The sequence below is a fragment of the Agelaius tricolor genome, unplaced genomic scaffold (genome assembly GCF_023055355.1).
Source record: "Agelaius tricolor isolate 1412-34295 unplaced genomic scaffold, bAgeTri1.0.p SCAF_27, whole genome shotgun sequence".
In the NCBI taxonomy this organism is placed as follows: Eukaryota; Metazoa; Chordata; class Aves; order Passeriformes; family Icteridae; genus Agelaius; species Agelaius tricolor.
Window position 1 is genome coordinate 7393664 of NW_027269287.1, and position 23608 is coordinate 7417271.

Genomic DNA, 23608 nt, shown 5'->3' on the forward strand with positions numbered 1-23608 from the left:
AGAATGGATTTTTATATAACAATAAATGTGAGGTAGAAATAGAAAAAAATAGGAAAAAGAAACCAGAAAGGTATAGAGTTGCCACCTGTTGGATGCTGAAAGGAGACTTTGTTGTTGCAATTTTGATGTCTGTTGGTCAAAGTGATGGTCACTGGCTTGATCTGTCAGGAGTGCAGAAAGCCCACAAAACATCAGAATCTACTGTGTTTGTATTCACTTATGGTCAGGTGGGAATACCCGGGTACCTCCTCAGGGGTGGGAAGTTTCACACTGGATGATGCAATGATGTGGATTATGGAACACTTCAGGAGTCTTTGATTGTTTAAGACATTACAGATGCCTCTCCTGTCAGCACAGTTGAGTCAGTTATGGTCCATCAAAAGGCATGAATGAATACCTTCAGGCTAGTTTGAACTTCCTGCACTCTCCTGGAGTGGAATTTTCACACCTGACCCATTACGTAAGGGAGAACATTGACATAATAAAAATCACTATACCCCCTCACAGGATTTGCCTTTTATCAGCCTCTTCTTCTACCTTGTTCAAGACCCAGCAGCTGCTTCCAGTGATGGGTGCACACCCATATGAAGAGAATATGTCATCTAGCCTGATTTTTACCAAAACTTGACTGTGCTCCAGCAGTTTATAATAATTTTTATGTGACTTTTAAGTTACAACAAAAACACAAATATTAAAATTCAGCATATAAGCATTTACTCTAACCTGTGACATTAAGTGAGAATGAACAGATTTTTATAGCTCCAGAAACTGCACTAGAGAGTGCAGTTAAGTTCCAGAAATGTTGGATTAAATGCTCTGGGAAGCCTTGGGTGTTGCAGTGAGGTGTTTCGTTTCCACTTTTGTTTGAAGCTGTTGTCTTTCTTGGTATTTGTTGAAATTTATAGTCATTTTAAGAAGCAGCTAATATCCAAAATATTTCATGCTATTGAAATAAAAAAGACCACATTGCATACTACTGTATGGTTTTGATTAACAAAAAGAATACAGCCAGATTTTCAGGACTGTGTGACCAGATTTTATACAGACAGCTACCTAATTTTTCTCCAAAGCAAATGTCAATAAAAGGCTTAAAACTTTGTCCCAAACCATCTGCACACATCTCACAATGCCTTATCTCAAGGCTAAAAACAAATTTTTTGAACAGTCTTCTTAAAGGCAAATAAATGGCTCACACAAAATTTTAGATTTGGGTCAAGCATCTTGATTCTCAGGCTAGATCAAGGTTTTTGGATGGTCATTATGAGACCAAGAAGTTCCCTATCCAGCTCCTCTCATTGTTTGCTGCAGGTGGGTCCCTGCAACTCTACATGAACATTTTAAAGGGAAAATAATTCAGAAAACCTGTAATAAAGACAAGGACTAGCTAAGATAGAGACCTGGAAAAATGGCTGCTTGGTTTTACCAAAATGAGTTAAATACTTAACTCCCCTTGAGAACCCACCATAAAGGACCTGAAGTGTTATTTCAATATAATAACTCTGTTTGACAAAAACAAGTGCAGAGATAATCAGGTCCTAGAGACTCACTTCCTAAGGAAAAACAGTCATGCATTTAGAGCAGAAATTTAAATAATATCTTGATTTTTTTTTCCATTATTTTAAATCCAGAAACTCCTCACAACAGCAAAGTGGACTGTGGACTGGCCTCTTAGATCTTTGTGTTCATTGCAGTATTTTAATATCTCATTATCTAAGGTGTGGAAACATTTATGTGTGTATCTAGGACTACATAAGATGCACAGATACCACTTTTCTCAGCATCAGGTTTTTTAACCATTGCCCCAGTATGGTGCTAGTACAAATGCACCACTGAAATGGTGAAATGTGAAATGTGTCTCTAAATTAGCAAACACAGAGATCTCAGGAAGAGAGCAGAAAATCTGGCTACATCTATTCATTAAAATTCCATGGTACTTTGCACAAGTGGAATGCTAATCTCAGACCCTAAACTGAGATCCAGTCCCACAAACCTTTCAAATATTCTTAAAATAGGGTAAGGTTTGCTTTACAGTCCTAGATGGCTGCAGAGCCACAGTATTCTGCCTGACCAAAATTATAGTTCTTTTTCCACTGGCTGCACTATTTTTTCTTCTCTCACCCCCTTTCGTTGAAGGTTTGCTTTAAACTGCTGGGAACTTATTTCACATGTTCCCTATTGTGGCTTCATTTCACGAACAAGTGAGAGGATGTGGATGACAGCATGCAAAGCACCAGGAAAATATTTTTCCTCTTATTCCCCTTGCAAAGCTTGTTTCGGTATTTCAACTACTTGGTCTACCAGTGGTTAGAAAAGGGGAAAGAGGGAGGTGCATAATGTAAAAACCAGTTGACTTGAATCTGAAAACACTTATGAATAAGTTCCCCTTGACTAATAAAAGTAGTCATTTTGATTTGAAAAAGCCACTGTTTGCCAGGACAGATAATGCAATTATCTGTGCACTGTTTGCCACATAAGTGTAATGCAATTCCAGACATGTAAGAATATTCTTCTCACAGTGCAAACATCTGCGGCAAGGTTGATGTACTCCTTACTCATACAAGTACTCTCAAAGTTGGACAGGTTGGAAGACAAATTCTTTGTACAAGTAAAGATTGTGCTTTATATAAATACTTTATGATTATTATTACTATATAAGCAGTATCAGTACTCTCAGGGGGAGAAAAATCATTTGTGGATTACCTTCCTGTGGATGAAGGTCTAGATGGTTTTCAGTAGTCGACAGCCCTGAAAATCAAAAGACCAGTAAGAATCAGAAGTAAACCAATTTCCAGTTCCTATGAATCTTCCAGAATGCAGCTATGTTTGTATAAATAATTAGTGAAGAAGTCTTTCTGTTTATATCCAGCTGAGCTAGACAGAGCTGTTTGTGTGGGGAATAAACTGCTGTGTTCTTGATGCAAGCCAAGCACATCCTATGAATTTTACAGTTCAAGAAAAAAATTTCAGTTGGCAACAGGTTTGCTTGAGAAATCAGCATGTGGGACATGGGGTGCTGTGGTCAATGTAAAAACCTCTGGTTAGCAAGTTTTTTCTCCTCAAGCATCTCTCCTTCTTATCATTTTCCTAGCTGTGAATACTGTGTGGGTTATACATCTTCTTAATGCTTGCACTATGGAACATGTTTGGTTTTGCTGTTAGAACAGCAAACATCTTCAAGATGGATTTCCTCATGACCTGAAAAACAGTCATGTGGGTTGTTTTTAACAAATGACTAATTGGCTTTGCTATTGAGAATGCTTGGTCTGAGGCACTCATCATTTACATACCATGTCCCACATCATTTCTGTTATTGTTAATTGAATATTCACATTTCAGTGTTCCTGATCCTGGCCCTTATTTGTTTTGCATATTTTTGGTCCTCAATGACATTAATTTTTCTGGCATTATTATTATTATTATTGTTATTGTTGTGTTGTTGTTTTGTTATTATATTACTATTAAAATAATTATTTTATTAAAGACATCCTCTTGTCTGGCTGCAAAAACAAGTCTGCCTTTGTCTGTTTCATAGAGACAGGTAGATTAGTACAGAAAATAACCATGGTTAAAGAGGAGCACCAGTTTCCATTTTAAGCTCGTATATTTAAGTATTTAAATTTTTCTCATCTTCGCTTTCATGCCTTTACATTTTGGGCTAAGCCTTTTGGTCTTTACCTTTGCTCCAAAAGTGTTTCTTAAGTGAAAGCTTGTAATTAACTAGAAATATGTCCTTTTTTAAACATAACAGAAGTTTCAACAAAACCAGCTACTGTTGGAAGTTGAAATATGGCATGGAGCAACTTTCCAAGTATGTTTCCTTCAACTACAACAGAGAAATCTAATTAGAGCTGTGCCTTGATCGAGATGTTAACAGCTGTATTTAGATCATTCTGAGTGCACAGACAGGGAATACTGTACTGAATATGCCCAGATTAGACAGATGCTGAGTGGGAGATGAGCAGAAGCGGTAAAAGATAAGAAGGGCTGTACCGGTTTTGATTAACCTCTGCAGCTCTCCTCTCCAGCAAGGAGAAATCCTACTGGGGTGCCCTTCAAGCCATTATGCAGCTCCTGGTAATAATCAAAATGGCAATCCAAAATCAGGTGATGGATTGGATTCACACTGTCTGAAATGAAATTTTATTCAAACTTTGCACCTTTGTGGGCAGCAATATGACTTTTCATGAGCTAAGGAGATGCAGAAAGAATTCAGTTCTTCATAGATCTGAGACATTCCAGTCCTACTCTAACATTGACAAGCAACTGTAGACATAGCCCACCAGTGTTATTTTACTAGTTAAGAGACTCTGAAGCCCAAAGGCAAAGTTTTTCTTCTCGGTCCTTCGCCATTTTTTCTTTTACTCAGGGAAGATATATTTAAAAACTGAAACTATGGATGCATAAGAACTTCATGATATGAGTTTAAAAGTTGGTAACCCACAAATCTTACAGTGATGTTCATGCCGTAAAAAAACAATGGTCAGATAAATTCGTTAAAGTCAATTCATATACAGTATGATAGGACACTTTTATTCATGTCAAGCCCAGTTTTTTCTACTTGTAATGCACACCTGGCTGCACACTGATACATGGTTCATGTGGGTGCATCCATCTATCTGTATGCCATTCACTAAAGGAGTGAAATGTCTGATATATCTGTAAAAAGAAAACACATTGAAGTGCTGCAGACATGTTAATATCCCCATCAGAGTCCAGTGAAAATATATAAAAAGTACCCTGTTGAGAGTACTCATATTTCTGATCACTATTAATATTAAAATAGATAGCAGTGAAAGCAGATGGGCACTATAAAGCTGTCTAAAATAGGTAGGTACCTCTGTTTCACTGTCACAGAAAAATCACTTCTGTCTAGTGGTGTGGACCTTTTGGGTGGCTGCTTGAACTTTCATTCTGTCTTAGGTTGCAAAGATGTGGCTGGGGGTGTGTATTTTATTGCCATCTGTTAGAGGTGGGTCAGTTATCTTCTGTTAATTGGGCCACCTGTTAAAACCAGGTGGGGCAGTTTTCTTTATCTCTTCCACAACCCATCCTCCCTCAGGGGAGATATCTTCTGTTCATGGGCCATTGAGTGTCACTGCATGACTGATAAAATTACATCATCCCACTGGGAGATGTTCTGCCCAGGGGGAGGAGCCAAGCATTCCTACCTGGATAGAATCTGATATTTAGAACACCACAGGCAGCCTTTTCCCCATTGGATTCCCAGGGGAGCAGGTTTCTTTTCCACTGGATTCCCAGAGGAAGACCAGGCCCATCTACACCACTACTGGACCTTCAGAGGAAAACAATACCCTTCTACAGAATCACTGCTTCAACAGAACCACAGCTGTCACTCCAGGAGGAGGACTGCAGCCACCATTTAATCAGACTGCTACCAACACCCTGACCCACCGGGTGTCAGGTCAGACTTTTGACTCTGTCAGTGTTGTTTTATATTTTTATTTTTCCTGCATTTTTATTTTTCCTAATAAATAACTGTTATTTCTACTCCCATGTCTTTGCCTGAGACTCCCCCCTAATTTCAAAATTATAATAATTTGGATGGAGGGAGTTTACATTTTCCATTTCAAGAGGCACTCCTGCCTTCCTTAGCACACACCTGTCTTTTCAAACCAAGACACATACCCATGTTGCTCACAAGCAAATTGGAAATGTCAGTATAAGACAGCAGGAAAACAAACATGCAAAAATTCAGCAGGAGGAATGGGTGTCCTGGAAGGACCACCTTTTCTGCAGGCATCGCTATTTTTCTGCTGTAGTCCACTTCAGACTTACAGAAGTGACTACACTGCCATTCTCTAACATTTGTGTGATGTTTGTCATCTTAAAGATGTAAGAATACATTAAGAATATTACACATTTTGGAAAGTGCTTTTGGAAACTGCATATCTCTGAAGTTAAAACTTAATATAACCTCAAAAACATTAGATTAAATGCTGCAGTGAAGCTTTGTCTTGTTCTTGTTTGGGTAGTTAACTGTTATGGCCTTGATCCATGAAATGTCTTCCCACACCAGAAAAACAGTCCACTGGCATAACATGACTGTCTTTGCACAGATCAGACTGCAAGATTAGAGACTTGATGTGGTTTTAAAACAGGGCCAGAATGTGGTCTTATGTGAGACCTTACTCAGCCCAGTTGAAACCAATGGGACTGTGGGATTGAAAAAAAACTCACACATGAGAATGAAGAATTTCCAGTTTGATCTTTCAGATTCTATATAATCTCTGTATTCACATGTTGAAAATGGGATGTAATTTTATATTTTATAGTTTGAATCATATAGAATCAGCATCATTTATGCAGGATCCCACATGCCTGTTAAGTAGCCAGAATGCTTTTCACAAGGAGAACACATATATAAAGACAGATCTATATATGTATGTGTGCAACGAACAAACCAATTTACCGAGAATAACTTACTGGAGAGGAACTCTAGCTTTGACATTTTACACCAGTTTGCAGGACCCTGGAGGCCAACTTTTTGTCCTCTTGTGTCAATAATTAAGAAGGATTATGAAATCAATTTAATTTCTTTTCCTCTTTTTAAGTAAACCCAGAATGGAAGTTTGCTGTGATGATGGGGAAGCATTAACCCGAGGTTTCTAATAGGCCAAACTCAGCAATGTATCAAGACGCAGAAGCATGTAAACAAGGTGTGTTTATGACTGTACAGTGCAAGGAGTATGTGCAGGGACCCCTCTTTCCCCGCTGCAGTGAGTCTAGAAGTAAGTCTAGAAAGACCAATGTCCATCTAGTATTTAATCTAACCAAGGATGACAAAAAGGGCTTTTTCAAATATATAAATAACAAAAGGAAAACAAAGGATAACTATTAGTAAATTGAGGGTATTCTGGTAACAGAGGACACAGAGAAGGCAGAGTTATTTAATGTCTTCTTTGCATCTGTCTTCACCAACAATATCAGCCCCCAGGGATCTCTAAGCCAGGAAACCAGGGTGTATGAATGTCAGGAGGAAGACCTTTCTTCACTGAAGGAGGATTTTGTCAGAGAGCACCTAAATGAATTTCACATCCACAAGTCCACAGGCCATGATGGGATGCATCTATGAGTGCTGAGAGAGCTGGCAGATGTCATAAATAGGCCTCTCATGATCATCTTTGAGAGGTCATGGAGATCAGGAGAGGTGCCTGAGGACTTGAAGTAAACAAACATCATTCCAGTCTTCAAAAAGAGCAAGAAAGAGTACAAAGGGATCTACCATCCAGTCAGCATCACCTCGATCCATGGAAAGAAGATGGAGTGCTTTATTCTGGAGGCCATGTCTACCAACATGGAAGACATAAATATGACCAGGAGAAGTCAGCAAAGATTCACTAAAGGCAAATCATGCTTGACCAACCTGATTGCCTACTACAATGAAAAAATTACCCAGAGGAATGAGGAGAGAGCAGTGGATATTGTCTGCCCTGACTTTTGTAAGGCTGTCTCTCTTAACATCTTTATTAGAAAACTCAAGTATAGGGTGGACAAATGGACACTTCGGCTAGGTTGAGAACTGGCTGAGTCCAGATTTCAGAGTCAGATTCCTGAGTCAGATCCCAGAAGATTGTGATCAGTGGTACAGAGTTTAGTTGGAGGCCTGTCACTACAGGTGTGCCCCGGGGTTCCGTACTGGGTTCAGTGCTGTTTAACTTGTCAACGACTTGGATGAAGGGGAAATGCCTCCTCAGCAGGTCTGCAGATGATACAAAGCTGGGGAAAGTCGCCGATGCCTCAGAGAGTTGTGCAGCCCTTCAGAAGAGACTTTCACAGACTGGGCAGGTGGGCAGAGAAGAACCTTCTGAAATTCAAAAAGGGTAAATGCAGGGTCCTGCATCTGAGGAGGGATAACCCCAGGCACCAGCACAGGCTGACCTGCTGGGAAGCAACTCTGAGGAGAAGAACCCAAGGATCCTGTTGGACAGCTAGCTGTACATGAACCAGTAGTGTGCCCTTGTGGCCAAGAAGACCAAAGGAATGCTGGAATGTATTAGGAGGAGCACTGCCAGCAGGTCCCGAGAGGTGATCCTGCCTCTCTGCTTAGCCCTGGTACCACCCCATTTGGAGTACTGTGAGCAGTTCTGGGCCCCTGAGTATAAGAGAGACATGGAACTGCTGGGGCAGGTCCAGCAGAGAGCTACTAAGTTGGTCAAGGGTCTGGAGGATGTCTCATATGACATAAGACTGGGGGAGCTGGGGCATGAGAAGAGGTGACTTAGAGGGGATGCCATAGATGTGTATAGATATCTAAAGTAAGGGAATCAAGAGAATGGATCTGGGCTCTTCTCAGTGGTGCAAATCAATAAAACAAGAGGCAATAGACAGAAACTCATACAAACAAAGTGACACCTAAATATTTGGAAGAACTTCTCTGCTATACAGGTGACAACACACTGGAAGAGATTACCCAGAGGAGTCTCCCTCACTGGAGATATTCCACAACCATCTGGATACAATCCTGTGCCATTTGTTCCAGGAGGATCCTGCTTGATTAGGGAGGTTGGACCAGTTGCCGCACTGTGGACCCTTCCAACTTGTTGTGATTCTGTGCGTAGGGAAAGTTGAATCCAAGAACTAGCTTGGGTTGCAGCAAAGATGTTGTGTGGTGTTGTGTTTGTCTAGGTCAGTGCATGAAATGTAAGCCTTCCCAGCCTTTCTATCACCACAGCCATGATTAAAACCTTGACCACCTGGTACTAAATGCAAGGTGTACCTGTTCTGCAGGCAGCTGCCAATCTTTCAGGTAGCTAGTTTCAGGTGAAGAGAGGATGCATCCCCATTTTCAGTCTGTGAGTGGAAGATCATTAAACTGGAATGAAAAGCAATAATTTTCTCTGTATTTATACTGTAGATTCCCACCCTATGTCTGCATATACTGCAGAAGTGATAGCCCTAAAGTCAATGTCTTGTTTCTCAGTGCTATGGAAAGTATGTCCTTTTCTTTTGAGGATCTATTCATTGTCTGCGTATTTCTGGTGTATATGTGTACATATTCAAATAAGAGCCAATGTACATTCATTGACAAAACATAAATCCCACTCTACATAGCCTCTGTAAAATATCTGCACATTTCTAATCGAACTCTTGCATTCAACCAAGGCTAGAGACGAGATATTTTAAAGAGTAGTGGAAAATCTGATGGATATGTATGGCAGAGCTATGTCCTAACAAATGAAGATGTCCTAAGAGCCTGAATACGAAGCGCGTGCACCAGCAATTGCATTAGTACAATCAAATATGTGCATGATGAGGAAAGTACTCATAGTTTTTGAAGAATATCACTTCAAATACTTTGCCAACATGTTGTCTACACATATCTCTATGTGTAATATTGTATCATATGTACCTGATATTTGGCATTGGAGGGTCTGCACAAATTATCTTGGCAAGAAAGAGTAAAAAAAAGTTGACACTAGCCTGAGAAATAATACTGATCTACAATCAATGTTTAAGGTTTTCACCAAGCAAATAGCAAATTAAGGAAGCAGAACACAATGTTTCTGCTTCAATGGTAGAATGTAAGTACATGTAAATTGTACATTATTATTAAGGGTCTTGTGATCCTTCTGTGTTTCTCTTTGCAGCCATGGGATGAGGGGGTGATCACCAGTACTAAATGAGTAGTCACTGTGGTATCACAGCTGGAATCTGTCATACATGAAAATTGGTGTGAATAGCATAGTATTATAGCCATAATAAGAAAGGAACATTATGTTCTTACTGGGTAAAATTATATACTGATAAGAATAAGGCAAGACCACTCAGTTCTTAGGATGTATTTAAATATAATTTGATGCTTCATATAGCTATAAGTTATCATCTTAAAAATGTTTATTGTCTTTTTTTCTGTTCTGTTATTTCAAAAGCTAAATTTAAAAAAAATAGTTGGACATTTGTGAGTTGCTTGCAGCTCTGTCTAAATATTCAGTGAGTTACTAGTGGCAATTTATTAACTTCAAGAGCCAGGATACTCAGGAACTCAATACTTTGTGGCATGTAGCCTTTGTTGTATGCTGTTCTGATGGAGGAGGCACAGTACTTTCCATAACGTACAACACACAAACAAGCCCTACCACAATTTATTTTTGGTTAATACTTTAATACCTTCTTACTGAAACCAAATTTGAGCTAAGATAATAGTATCTAAGATAGTAGTATCTGCTAGTATAGGAAGAGGTTGTAATGATTCAATCTAGAAAAATATTTATGCTTGATTAAGATATAGTTCTTTGAAAATATGTTAATTATATAATCTCCCTTTTTCCCCCTTCAAAGAGACAAATTATAGAGTCAATTAATCAAAGCAGAAATTGCAATCACTAACCTACTTTTCTGTTAGCCTTGTTGATGTCAACAGATGTGTAGAGTGCAAACCACCAGCTGAGCCTCAGGGCAGGTTAAAGAGAAGTTTACTCTAAATTCTGCATATGGTGCTGGTTGTTGGAGTGATCAATTGGTCTTTGTGATTGCATCACACAATAGACTTTCAGGTAAGGGCTAACCTTTCTTGAAAGAAAAGCACAGTTTTCGCAACACAGCTTGAATACTTACCTTTCAATATGGCTTTTGGTAGCATGTTGATTTGAGGCATTTATGACTTTATGATTTTAGAAGCTTGAGACAAAGAACATGATGTCCAATGAAGAAATTTACAAATTTTACTTGGAAATCTTCCCCAGTTTGCATCAAATCAAATTTGCACTTGTCACTATCAGGGCCACAACTTTGCCTGGTTTTGCCATAACTGACCCTTGCAGTGTTGTATAACTTGATGTCTAGAAATAGTCAGGTTTTCACTCCATAATGCATGTGCATGAGGCAAAAGTAAATTTGAACATACATTTATTAACCTTTGACCACAAACCAGAAACACAAAAGAACCTAGAAAGAATCCTAGTGAGTATAATATCTCTTTTGAGAGAAACTTTATATGTCAAGCTCAGCCTAATATCTCTCCTTAGACTTCTTAGTACACCTAGCCTAATTCTTTTAAGGCTATTCAGAAACACAGAATGAAGGTACTATCTGCAGCCCAGGCCTTGTGCTGTCTCTCTCAGCCACTGTCATACATGAAACGATATCACAGCCTTTTGAAACTTCATGTCTTTTGGGAAATGCATGGGTACTACCAGGTATTACTGAAATTTTAGCACTGGAGACATCTAACCAGTTGCATACACTTATAGATCTTATAAAATATTTTAAGTGTTTATTTTTGTTTTACAGGGGCTTCAGTTTTATACTGTTCATTGAAAAATCTGGCTGTAAAAGATGTTTGGGATTCAACTCGCCCAAGTTTGACTGTCTAAAAGGTAGTTTCTGTCATCTAGAAGTATTTATTTACCTTAATGGATATATTGGGAAATAAAGAATAGTACAGCATAGTCAGTGTCTTCATTTCAGTTTGGGTACCCAATCAACTCTTTTTTCTTTAAAAGAGATTTCTTGTGCTAGGCAAGACAAGTGCAGTATGTTGTAGGTCTCTTGCCTTCTCTCATTTTTTTCAACTGTTAACCTTGTTCAAAATTTGCAGTCATAAACAGTTTAGAACTAGAGAGCAGTTTGAGAAATATAAGACAAGGGATGGCCGAACTTCTATGCTGTGTTTTGCTTCATGTAGGAAATGGAGCTTCAAGAGTCACCATGAAGCAATGAAGCACAGATCCTTTTTGAGCTTCCATCCTTGTGCAAGAAAGTGATATTAAGTCTGGCATATAGGTTCACATCCTAACTATGTGATCAGTATGGGAAGTGGACTGCTTCTTTGCTGCTGTATTTTCCTATTATCTTCAGAGCCACTTTGGAAATCAAAGTGACCAACTTTCATCTGTTATTCAAGATTTCTTTATTTCAGGCTATTTGTGTATGCTTGTGTAAATCAAAAAAGTTGTTGCCGCCATATAGGAGCCACACATTAGACTCTATGGCTCCAATATCAAGATTGAAAAAATAATTTCTCTTTTTCCAGGCAGAAAAGAAATTTTAAGTAAGTCATTCATTTAAAAAGCTGTCTGCTACAAAGTACTCTGTTGCAGACATCTTCCATATTTCTTTGCTTGTGAATGTTTCAGAAGCAGAACCAGATTTAAAAAAAATTCTAGAGGGATAAAAAATAAATAAAGTAACCTACTTTTAAAGCATCTTGGGAAATCCTTAGCCCTGAGATGATGCCTGTCTCTGTTCTGCAGCAATTCAGATCTATACATGTCTCCCTCAAGCTGACATCAAGCCCCATCTCTTAAAAAATGTTCAGTGCTGTTTCCTGCACTGATGGAGTTTTATTAGTGACTCAGAGATTAGGGCTGATCCTCTGATGTTTTGGGTGAATGTCTAAAATAACACTTTATGCAAAGCCTGGCATTGGTATTTCGAAGTCATCCCACCCAGCTTTGTTTTCCTCTTACTTTCTGTCTCAGCTCAAAAAAATATGCTCTCAGAGAAATTAAACATGTCAAAGACAAAGATGGAAAAGACACGTATAAAGGTGATTATAGGCTTGGGTCCAGAACTACTCATGGACCTGCTCACAAGTCTTACACTCAGCAAAATTAATAAATTGCTCTGGTGGGAAAGTACTTGTTCCTACTGAGCCACAATTTCCTGAAATTTTAGTATGGAAGACACCTAAATGGTTGTGTACACCTACACATACATTAATGAAGGAGGATAGATGAAGAGCCAGGATGAAAATCAATGGCAGAATTCAAGTGATCTATCTAACATTGGCCACCTCTGCCAGCAGGAGACAAGTAGGGAGATTCACCCTGGATGCTCACCTAGGATAAATCTCACTGCTTAGAGGATGAAGGAAAGGAAGAAAAGGGTAAAGGTTCTTCATCCACAGTCCTTCAGCTTTGCTTTCAGTGATAGCTGTAGGAAACTGCCACGTGTTCTATCAAAATTTACAAAATCCTACATCAACAACATAGACATATCTACCTGCACATATGAGAAGCTCTCGTTCATTTCGGACTTTTTTTTTAATATTCAGATAGGAATATGCAAGGAAGGATGGAGCTTAAGGAGCTAAAATATTAGAAAATTCTAAAACATCAGGATGTTGTTCTGAAGCTTTCGGACTTCCTCATTATGGTAAATTGTATCTGCATGGGTCTGGGTTTGGCTTTTTTCCTTTTTTCTCAGATTATTCAGTGTAGCACTTCTTTTGGCATTAACTAATACCATACAAGCCAAAAGACAACTTGTGGGTAAACAGCAAAGACTGTCTTTTCTCATACAGTTGTATGAGTTGTATGAGATCTGCTTGAGATTTTGCAGCCTTTTTGTTGTGATGGCTTTTTGCTTTGCTGGTGTCAAACAAGTATTATTAACAAACCTCAGCCACACCAACACCATGAGCAAAGGTGGCTCATGGTTACACTATTGCTTATTGTATGAGAAGCTTGTTAATGCTTTTGTTTGTCCAGTTCAGGCCACAGGATGAGTGTGCACCTGTTTGTACAAAATATCAATATCTGTCTACAATAGCTCTTATTTCACACACTAGAAAACAGCATAAATCTAGGCTCAGTAACAACAACTATAACAGAAAGAAGTTAATTTTGGAAGTAATCTGAGAATTTCAAATTTAGTTTATTCCTTCACTTCATTCTACCCAACTCATCCACAGGCCAGCCCTACTAATTCTAAGGGGATTCCACCAGAATCAGCATGCACACAGTTTTCCAAGTACAGAAGCAACCAGAATGGCACTTGCCCCTGACAGAAGTAAGGCTGACACTAGCTCAGTGCATCAGCATTCACTGTTTTCATCAGTGAAGATCCAAGTACTTTCAAAAGCTTTATTTGTGGAAAAGGAATCATTCTTCAGAACAGTACTTCTTACCTACAAGGTTAAGCAGTAGGTGAGTTTCACTCCTTATATGAGATACTCAGACTTCCAAAATGTTTATTTGCTTTCTTTGACTTTGGTTCCCCCAACTTCGGATTTGCTCAGTGAAAATAAGAGACAGAGATCTGAAATTGAGTAAATGCTTGATAGGTCCTTGCTAACTCTTTAAAGTGCTGTGTAGCTGCTGATGTGTGTTTGTGCTGGCACTGTGTAGTGGAGTCTTGGGAATAAGGAATCTGATTTCAGAGAAACTAGACCCCCAGCTTCAAACATGTGAGTAACTCTCCCCAGCTGATAGAATGTTTACTGAAGGAAAACAATGATGAAGTAAGAAGCACACCAGCAATATCTTATATTACCCTTCTGCAATGCTTTTCAAAACTTTGTTCTCATTTATCTGATTATGCATTCTGTTTCTAAAATCTCCCTTTTGGTGATTTTATCTTTCTGTAAGTTTAGGTATGATTGTAGATTTCACTGTGAGACCATGTTACATCAAAGCACATTATATTCATTTTTAAAGCAGGGGAGGGAAGGAGGCAGGGTGAGGAGGGAAAACTCCTGTAATTGAAAAAATACTTGAAGTTCTGTCCAGAATGGGAAACCTGTTTGAGGTGTATTAGGAAAAAAATAATTCATATCATTTAAAAAGTTATTATCCTCTAATTATGTGGTAGCCCTATGCCATTCACTGATGCTATAGTATTTACATAATAGAGTTAATCTAGTTTGACCATGTTTGGCCTGGAAGCAGCTGTTTGAAGTAAAACCTTAGGCCACTAAAATATGTGCTCAGAAATTCAAGAAAAGACTGAAAATTGCAGAGTGCAATAGGTTATGCTAAAAACACATGCTTCAGAATTTACTTTTTCAAACAAAGAAAAGGAAAATAATCAGTCCACCTTACATTCTACCTACTTCCAATTTCATGGTTTACTTTTAGAAGACCAGGTCCAGATTCGGACAGCTGTGGATCTAGACACTCCTGTGTGAAAATTACAGGACTGAACTAAATCAATATACATACACCAGTTATGTCATTCCAATTTACAGCAGCTGAAGGTCTGTTCAATGCATATTATTGATGCATGATAAGCTTTCTGCCTTTTATTTGTAGAAGAATTTTCTTTTTTCTCTTTCCAAGCACAATTTCCTGAGACTAATAGGTTGGGTAGGTTCTGTGAAAGTTGTTCTTTGAGCAGGAAGAGACCATCACCAGCTTGTTTAGTTATTCTGAGTGTATGATGGATTAAATGTCAGAAATAATTCCACAGGCTGCTGATGCCTAATTCCAGAGAACAAAAAACTGTGTTCGAAATCCCTCCACAGGTTTAATTTGCCCAAATGAATCCTTGCTGCAATATCTTTTTTTACTTTTGCAAACAGTAATAAAGTAATGTGACGAGTTATAAAACAAGAGTAAAGGGACTCTGGAATTATTAAATATCATTCACAACTGAATTTAGCTGATACATTTATATTGGTAGAAGGAGCTTTCTTTGGTCTTGGACACTTAAGGCAGTGAACACCTTTGGACTGCAAAAACTTCAGTAGTACCTGAGGACACAAGAACACTCAGGAACCCAGTGTTCGGTGCTCAGCTCGTTCTGGTGGATGTAACTACAGTGGGACTGTTTGTCTGGATTTGACAATGTGAGATAATGAGTCTGATAGCAAGGCAAGACCTTTCTATGTTTTCATAACAGTAAAACAACATATCCAGCAGCAAACAGAAAACCAGTTGGTCTTCTCACCCCTAGGGTCACATTAAGAGGCTAGAAGGGCAGCCTTCCTCAGGAATGGGAAAATTTAGATGGCTCAAGAGACCAGCAAAAAAGAGATCAGAGAGGAAAATACTATATAAATTCAAATGAAATTCTGTTTTGACATTTACTACAGACAGTAAACTATTGACTTAATATAATGCAAGAGTTAGTCTTCCCTTAACTTCTATGGCCTCCCAGACAATAATAATATAATTGGTTATATATTTATATAACCAATACTATATATTTATAACTGTATAATTGTATAATTTAATTTTATTTTAATTATAAAACCTTGACAGTTTTTTTAAGATCTGCCTGTCCTTGGTAATTTCTAAATAACTAAGTCCAGGAAGAGGAGGAAGAAGAGCCCAACCCTGAAATGCTCTCCGATTCTCCAAGCATCATTGTGCATCTAATAACAGAGCGCAGGGGAAAGGTTTGTCCTCAGCCTGCATGAAATGACACATAGAGAATTTGATAGATGTCCATCTCTTCCACTGCATTATTGATATGAGGCTATTCTGCAAAGACCTTTGTTGTCAGCTCACTCCTGTTGCAAGTAGGAGTACACTTATAATGCAAAATTGCATCCCCACTGCCGTGGATTTCCTCTTAAAGAAATGGCTCCAACATATCATTCCTGCTGGGTGGTCAGATTATGCTTCTCCCTTTACCTACCAGGGCTGAATTTTAATTATAGGGTAAAAATGCTAATATAAGAAGTATAAGTATCACCCAACTTTGTACAATCACTGTTCCATCTAAGCAATAAAATACCTCTCCCCTGAAACAGAACTAATGCAGAGGCATGTATTATATTTTAGCTGACTTCTTTTATTGTCTTTTTTTCAGTAAGGAAGATAAGTACAGACCCTGGATAAAATGAGGAGTACTTCACAAGGTCCTTGACTAGACAGGGGTGCACAGGATTCACTTGATATTAAGAGGTGAGCTATTCTATAAAAGGGCTTGAGATAATATTCTACCTATTGTAGTTTATGGATATTTTCATTATGCATATACTTGTGTAATCCTTTTCAGATTGTACTAATCTCTTGGCCTAAGTTATACCTAGTAGTAATTAGTTCAACAAGTTAATTGCAGCTTTTTTTGTTTGGGAAAAAGAGAGAGAGAGAGAGAAAAGGAAAATAAAAGCTTCCTTTAATTATGTTTTTTTCCTCCTTTCTACTTCATTATTTTCTTGATCGGATAAACAAAGAACTTGTTTTACCTTCTCAGTACAATTCCTCATCTCAAATAATGCTATTTTATATTCCTTCTTACTAATTTCTGTCAATTGAATCGTCCCAATATCTTCAATTTCTATTCAACAAAATCATGTGTGTTCCATACGTTTTTTGCAAGGCACAGTTCATGTGGGTCAGCAGAAAACAGTGAAACCATGTCACTGTGTCATCCCAAGACTGTGTATGCTTACACGAGGGAGTCTTTAAATAAACAGAAATTATCCTGGGAGCAGAGAGTGCAACTGAAAGAATTCCCTGACCCCTGAAGCCATGAGCTCCCTTTCATCTTTGCTCACTGGCTCGTTGGTGAATACTGAATCCTCCCGTTGACTAGAGACTTTTCTCAAAAGGGCAGGAAACAAGGGTCTGAGCAGCACAAGGCAGGAGGGGAAATGGGACCCACGTGTCCTTCTTCCTCTGTGACAGCTCTGACAATAGGGCTATTGCACTGCAAGAAGATGGCAGGCACTATCACTTTCTGTCCTCTTCCTGAAGTATTTTAACAGAATACAGTGTTTCCCTTCTTAGTTTGATGAGAAACAAACAGACAAAAACAGCCTGTAAGACCTACACTCATTAGGTTGTTTGTCTACTGAGTGAATAGATGCTTCTGTCTGCTGTTTTGAACATGTTTTGAGGGGCAGGGTAGGAAACGTGAACTGCTCACTCAGCATTATGGATTGCATGCTGGAGCCACCTGCATGGTATCAGCTTTGGAGGCACATCAGTCCAGGATCACCTCAGTGTCTTCAGAAGTCAGCAACCCAGAGCCTACCTCTCTTACACAGTGATGGATGATCTGCCTCCTTCACCAGCAGAAAAAGGAGTGTAGACTGCCAAACATTTTGAAGGTTAAAATAGAGTAAAATCCAAGTATTCTTTAGTTTTCAAGGCAGTAGGGCCAACTGAAGCTTCAAAATCAGACTTGAGACCGTAGCAAGGAAATACAGACCTGACTTTCCATTTTTACATTATTATTATGATGCAATTTGTGGGCCACCAACATGGTTTTTAACCTGAGCATCTTCAGCTCATACTAGAATCTCTGTTGTTTGCCTAATAGCAATGCACTTCAGCATGATGTTCATTTATTTGGCATGTAGAGATCAGTTGTAACTATTTGTAGTACTTCCAGACTTATTGCTAAACCTTATGGCAAAGTTTCTTTGGATCAATGGATGGAGAGATATAGAACTCCTCATTCTTTGTTGCTGAGGTCATCAGTCATGATAGTAATTTCACTGAGAACATGAAAAAATGACAGGAACTTCCCAAACCATATTAAAACACTGCCACATCAAGCATGATTTGGATGACCCAAAGTAGTTCCCAAAACAGCTTCCTCACAAGAATAACTCTACAAATACCACGAGAATTGGATTCAATTGAGTAGTTATTCAGCTTTGTTGAGTTTTGCTGAACTCCAATTCCCTTTTCTAATTTTAATTGGATTTACTGAATATTTGAAAGAGTTTATTAGTCTGTGTCCTCGCCTGATGGGGAAGACCAAGACCATGCTACTGTATAATTCCTTTTGGAGGAACTGTGCTGTGACATCTAAGGAGCAGGTTTACCTTTGTAAGTGCTATTGATAACACAACTGGGTAAGGCTGGAGGCTGCAGACTGCTCCTCTTTTTCAGTCCAAAGACATGTTGGTCTCAGGGTCTGTATAAACGATCTGTGAATCATGATCTCTCTTGCTCTGCTTGAAAAGCAAAATAGTTTTTGTTCAGTTAAAGAGAATTTTAACTAATTCAGTGTTTACACACTGAACATCTCAGTTACATTTTTTTTTTTAATGACCTTTTTTCAACAAGGTGGAACCCTTTTACAGTAATCACTATCAATAAGGCACACTATGAGAAAAGATAATAAGGGTTAGAGAGTTTGTTCTCTCCTTGCAGTGGGTTGTAAACTCCCACAGCTTCAAAGTCCCTTGGAAATGCTAAACAACTATCACTCCTCTCCCCACCTCACAAAGGCATATCCCTTAAGGCTTTAACTACAATCAGGTGAAGTTTTAAATGCCTCAAATGCCTCATGTAAGGCCTGGAAACCTAGCTTCATGGGGACTCTCACACCACAATCTAAATAAGTTCCTCCTGGGCTGGAAGTGATTCTCAAGCACCTCCCTTTTGGGAAGGGAAGCACTATACTCTCTCAAGAGCACAGCCAGCATGTGTGACAGAGGCAGAAACAAACTTGTAGAGCACTTGAATCCCATCCTTGCACTCAGGTCACAATGCTTTTATGAAATGCTGAAAATATCACTAAAGTTTTAGCTTTAGTAACTTTAGCTTAACTAAAGTTACTTTCTAATGGTGCAGCATCTGTGAATTACATTGTAAGTACTGCAATAATTACTTGCAAAGTTTACAAGCACATTACTTTTATTTTTGTCGTAACTACCTACAAATCTCAACTAGTCTGGATAGTATGATCTACTACAGAATGCCTTCTAATGGAACATCTGTGCCAGAGAGGAAAATGCTCCTACAGCAGCAGAGAGCTGTGAGGTTGTTATGAAGACCATGATTGCAAATTAATCCTGATATACCGTACAGGTCCAGCAGAATAAATAAATCTGTTTATAGCTGACAAGCACTGCATTAAAGATCTTGACTCTGGCAGCTGTCAGTGCTCCTTTCTGCTGATGACCACAAAGGACCAAGCCAGGCAGGGAAAATGTGGGCATCCTGAAGGAACAATTACACCTGCCCCTAGTTTCACATGGAGAAGCTGGGCTGCTCCACTCATCCTTGGGAAGTGTTATATATCTCCAATGGATTGTTAATGAGGCATTTCAGATTCTTTAAGACCCGCAAAGTCAAAATATGCTGTCCAGTTATCCCACTAAAGGCGTAGCCTAGCTTGACCCAAAAACTGGAATCAAATCCTTTCATGTTCTGACCCTGATATATTTCATTTCTTTGCACTAAAAAATTAACTAGAAAGAGATGCAAATTTTTATGGTACTAAGCATTTCTTTCATTTTCTTTCCATGTCTCACTACTCAATACAAGCACGACATATGCTGTTAGATGGGCCCATTAATTGCAGTATCTCACTAGACCTTTAAAATGAAAGCTACTGCCTCTGGTGGTTTACGTGGAACAGAGATATAAAACCTCCTAAAATATCTGTAGTAGCCCCAAGTTAAGAGGCAGTATTTTTTAAATCCTTTTAGTTATATTAATACTCCATTTTTTTTTCTGGAATGGAGTTTGCCAATATAATTTGCAATTATTACTTTGCATAATAAATTCATGATTTTGAGCTTCTGACTCTGAAAAGCAAATCACTCTGAATATATTATCCATGGGAAATGAATTTGTTTATGTGTTTCACCCAGATATATACACAAAATATTCCTCCTAGGGTAGAAGAGAAAGGTGGGATAGATTTTTATAAAAGGAGGATTGAGACAATTTTTATAATAAAATCCTGCCTAAGCAAAACTCTTGTAGTAACAAATCTCCTGGCAGAAGGCCTGTCAGTGGACTGTGTCCAAGGCTTTAGTCTGAACACCAGCCAGGGACACTGCAAAACAAACCCAGCATGGCTTATCACCTTTCCCCTCCAACTCCTCGCCCCATTCAGCCAGCTTAGGACCTTGTGCCAGAGTGCTTCCCCAGCTTCTTACAAATACCTTGTTTACTCCTCTGGAATGCTTTGAAGAATGCACCCCGGTTGCCTAACCCCATCCAGTCACTTTTCCTGCAAGAAAGTAAAAAGCAAGAACAATTAACAGTAACACCATGCTGCTACATTTTCAGTCTGCACTTAACTCACTGCCTAGCATAAACACTTGAGTTTTAGTGTGTGAAAGCTTGGTTAAGCCATCACTGCTGAGAGTCATGCATTCATCAGCTATGTGCGATGTAACGATGAATGTGGACTTTCATGAGACTGTTTACCTCAGCCTCATGTGTTAATTTCAGTAGCTGTGCTTTCCTTTATTCTTCCCAAGATTCAAAACTGTGCCATCAGCTTCATGCAATTCTTCTCCTTGTTAGTTCAGTTCCCAGGCTGACAATTTTTATCTGCTATAATTTTCATTTAAGCTAACAACTTACTTGTTGGGCTGCTCATTTCCATAAATAGCCATGAGGGTTTGCTGAGAATGCTAGCCAGGAGGCAGTTTCTGGATAGTGTTTTGCTGCTTCTGTTTCAGAAAAAGAATATTATAATAATTAGAAACAGTGAGCCAGTGTGCATGCTTTCGAGATCAGATACCATTTCTTTCATGTTAACATGAAACCACATGATGACTTTTATGGTGTACCAATGAATTCTGAGTGTTGTATCCTGCACCGATTTGCAGGTCATGTTGTTTCATTTACTTAACTGCTGTGTTGCAGAGTAAAAATTGGTGAAGAATTTGACCTTTTTATCTCTGTAAGCATTTCTCAAGCAGTCTTAGAAATCCTCCCTATTTCTTTTATAATCCCATCCCTTATTAAATGTTCATATTTGGAGGCGTAATGTGACTTGGTAAAATTATTCATGTGTCTTCTACTCCCATTGATACTTTTGTCATGGCAAATAGGCAGATCTGAGTACAACAATAAGATACCAAGCTGCACACAATGTTCATTTGCCTCTGTGCAGACCAATGACAGCATATGAATATAGTATTCAGTAGTGCATGAGGAAATGTTTTTATTAGGCTTTTTTATTATTTTTCAAGGCACAAAGGACTACAGTAACTTTTTTCTTTTTTTTCTTAAGAAATAAGACTGCTGCTTCCATATGCGATATTAAAACTCTGCTGCTCCCATATCTTTCACTTATGTAGTCAATGCTGAGATCTCAGCCAAGGGCACAGCCTAGGCATTTGCATGTCAAGATGAAAATAATCCATTTTGATCCTCTATAAAAAAGGAGGAATAGAGGAAGAATAAAAATAGAGGAAGAAGCTCAGAAAACATTACCCATCGCTCTCTCTGCCATGGGAGTCTTGAGGGAATAGCGTACCAGAGAGGGGTGTGATACTGTTGTGCTGCACTGTCTGAAATGCTGGGAACCACACAAAGAGGAGTTCAAACACAACAGAAGTTATCCCGATGAAAACTGCCTCTATGCTGATCAGAAGAGGGAAAAAAAGAAGACAAAAAAAGGACTACAGAAATAAAGGCTGACTTCTTCCCATCTAGTGGTAGCACTTAGATGTCTAATAGAGATGTTTTGACCATAGTTGCTCAGTGAAGAGAGAGAAGACCAAGATATTTCATAACAATATGTGCATCAAATTAAAACTAAGATGTATTAGGCAGAAACTAAAAATATTAAATTTTATGTAGATTTGCAACTAGGTATGCACTATTGTACTTGGCCACCAGATCTGTGTTTTTAGAATATATTATGTATCTGGCACTGACCTGGCTGGGCACTGTGATGCTCAAATCAAGCAGTGTATGCCTATTTGCCATAATACCTCCTTTTGTTCAGGAGACAGATGTGTTCATCAATTCAAAAAGCCTACATACTGTGGAAAGGACCAGAACCCTCACTGCAGTTCTGCTGGGGCACAGGCAGCCAGCTAGCATTGTGCATGTGTGACAGACTGGGCTTCTCCCAGGAGCTGCTTTGGGTGGTGGGCTGTGGAGCACCACACATGCCTTTTCTCCACCCCCATGCTCACCTGTAGATACCATTTTCCTCTATAGAATAGGAGGAATAACTTCATCTAAATCCACTAGGTGCTTTATGGCAGCCTTTGGCTGAGCCAGCATGGAAGGGCGATTTTGAACCCACACTCCCCCTCTGAGCCAGTTTACCCAGGGCTCCCCTCAAGACTCAACACACACTCTAGATTCCGCAGCCATTAACTGATGTTAGCTTAAAACTCCTTTTAAGTGACAGGTACAAGTTGTGAAGTCTAAACACATGCAAAGACCAACTTACAGGAACCCAGAGAGTAAAGTAGCAAAAAGAAAAACACTGATCAAATAAGTAAACCCTCATTTTCTACTGTCCTACCTCTCTTTAGACCATCAGTCTTTAGAGATGATGCCATGCTATGCTTGCATATCTGCAAACATCAACAATCACAATTTTAAACTTATTCTTTCTAGTATTTATAAAGACCTGCATAAAATGCTCCCACTCAGCTCATTCCCACACAAACATTCAGCTTGCAATACAGTGTGCTCCTTCCACTTTCTCAGATCATGAGGAAATTAAAAGCCCCATTGGACTGAAAAGCAAGAAAAATTAAGAAAAGCCCTGGAATTTTGAAAAACAAGTAATATGAAATAAAACTGTGGAAAATCGTGTGCAAGAAATCCATAGACTTAGGAAGAAATCTGTTACAGAGTAAGTTTTATTTGGGTAGCAACACTGATGAACAGACATTGGGATTTATGTTTTTCATTATTCTTTGTTTGTATTTGTATTTATTCATTTAAAATGTGCCCTTTATTTATTGATAGAACCTTCAGATCCAGCATACCCAATCTGTAAGATGGAAATGTGAAAGCCAGGAAAATAGTATACTCTGTCTCTCTTTTTGCCCCTGTTAATCCTCCTCAGGATTTCCTCCGACCAAACTTTCATTTTTTCTCTTACTCTTCTCCAAAACAGAATTGTTCCTATGCTCTTCTTCCTCAGCTCACCTAAGAGTTATCCAGGGCCCTTATTAAGACTGAGATCTTCTCTGCAGCAAACTCCTTTTTAACTCTCCTGTATACTGGGTGGGAGGCAAAGATTCAAA

General features: G+C 38.8%; 1 protein-coding gene across 1 annotated transcript in view; it reads right to left on the reverse strand.

Moving 5' to 3' along the window:
- LOC139600467 (uncharacterized) overlaps positions 1–23608 on the reverse strand; it is a 67553-nt gene that overhangs the window by 18122 nt on the left and 25823 nt on the right. Inside the window, exons 9-12 of the mRNA XM_071448647.1 lie at positions 20970–21058; positions 20543–20610; positions 18467–18595; positions 2701–2745 (exon numbers count right to left, since the gene is read on the reverse strand). The gene's annotated coding sequence lies outside the window, so the exon portion shown is untranslated. The remainder of the gene's footprint in view (positions 1–2700; positions 2746–18466; positions 18596–20542; positions 20611–20969; positions 21059–23608) is intronic.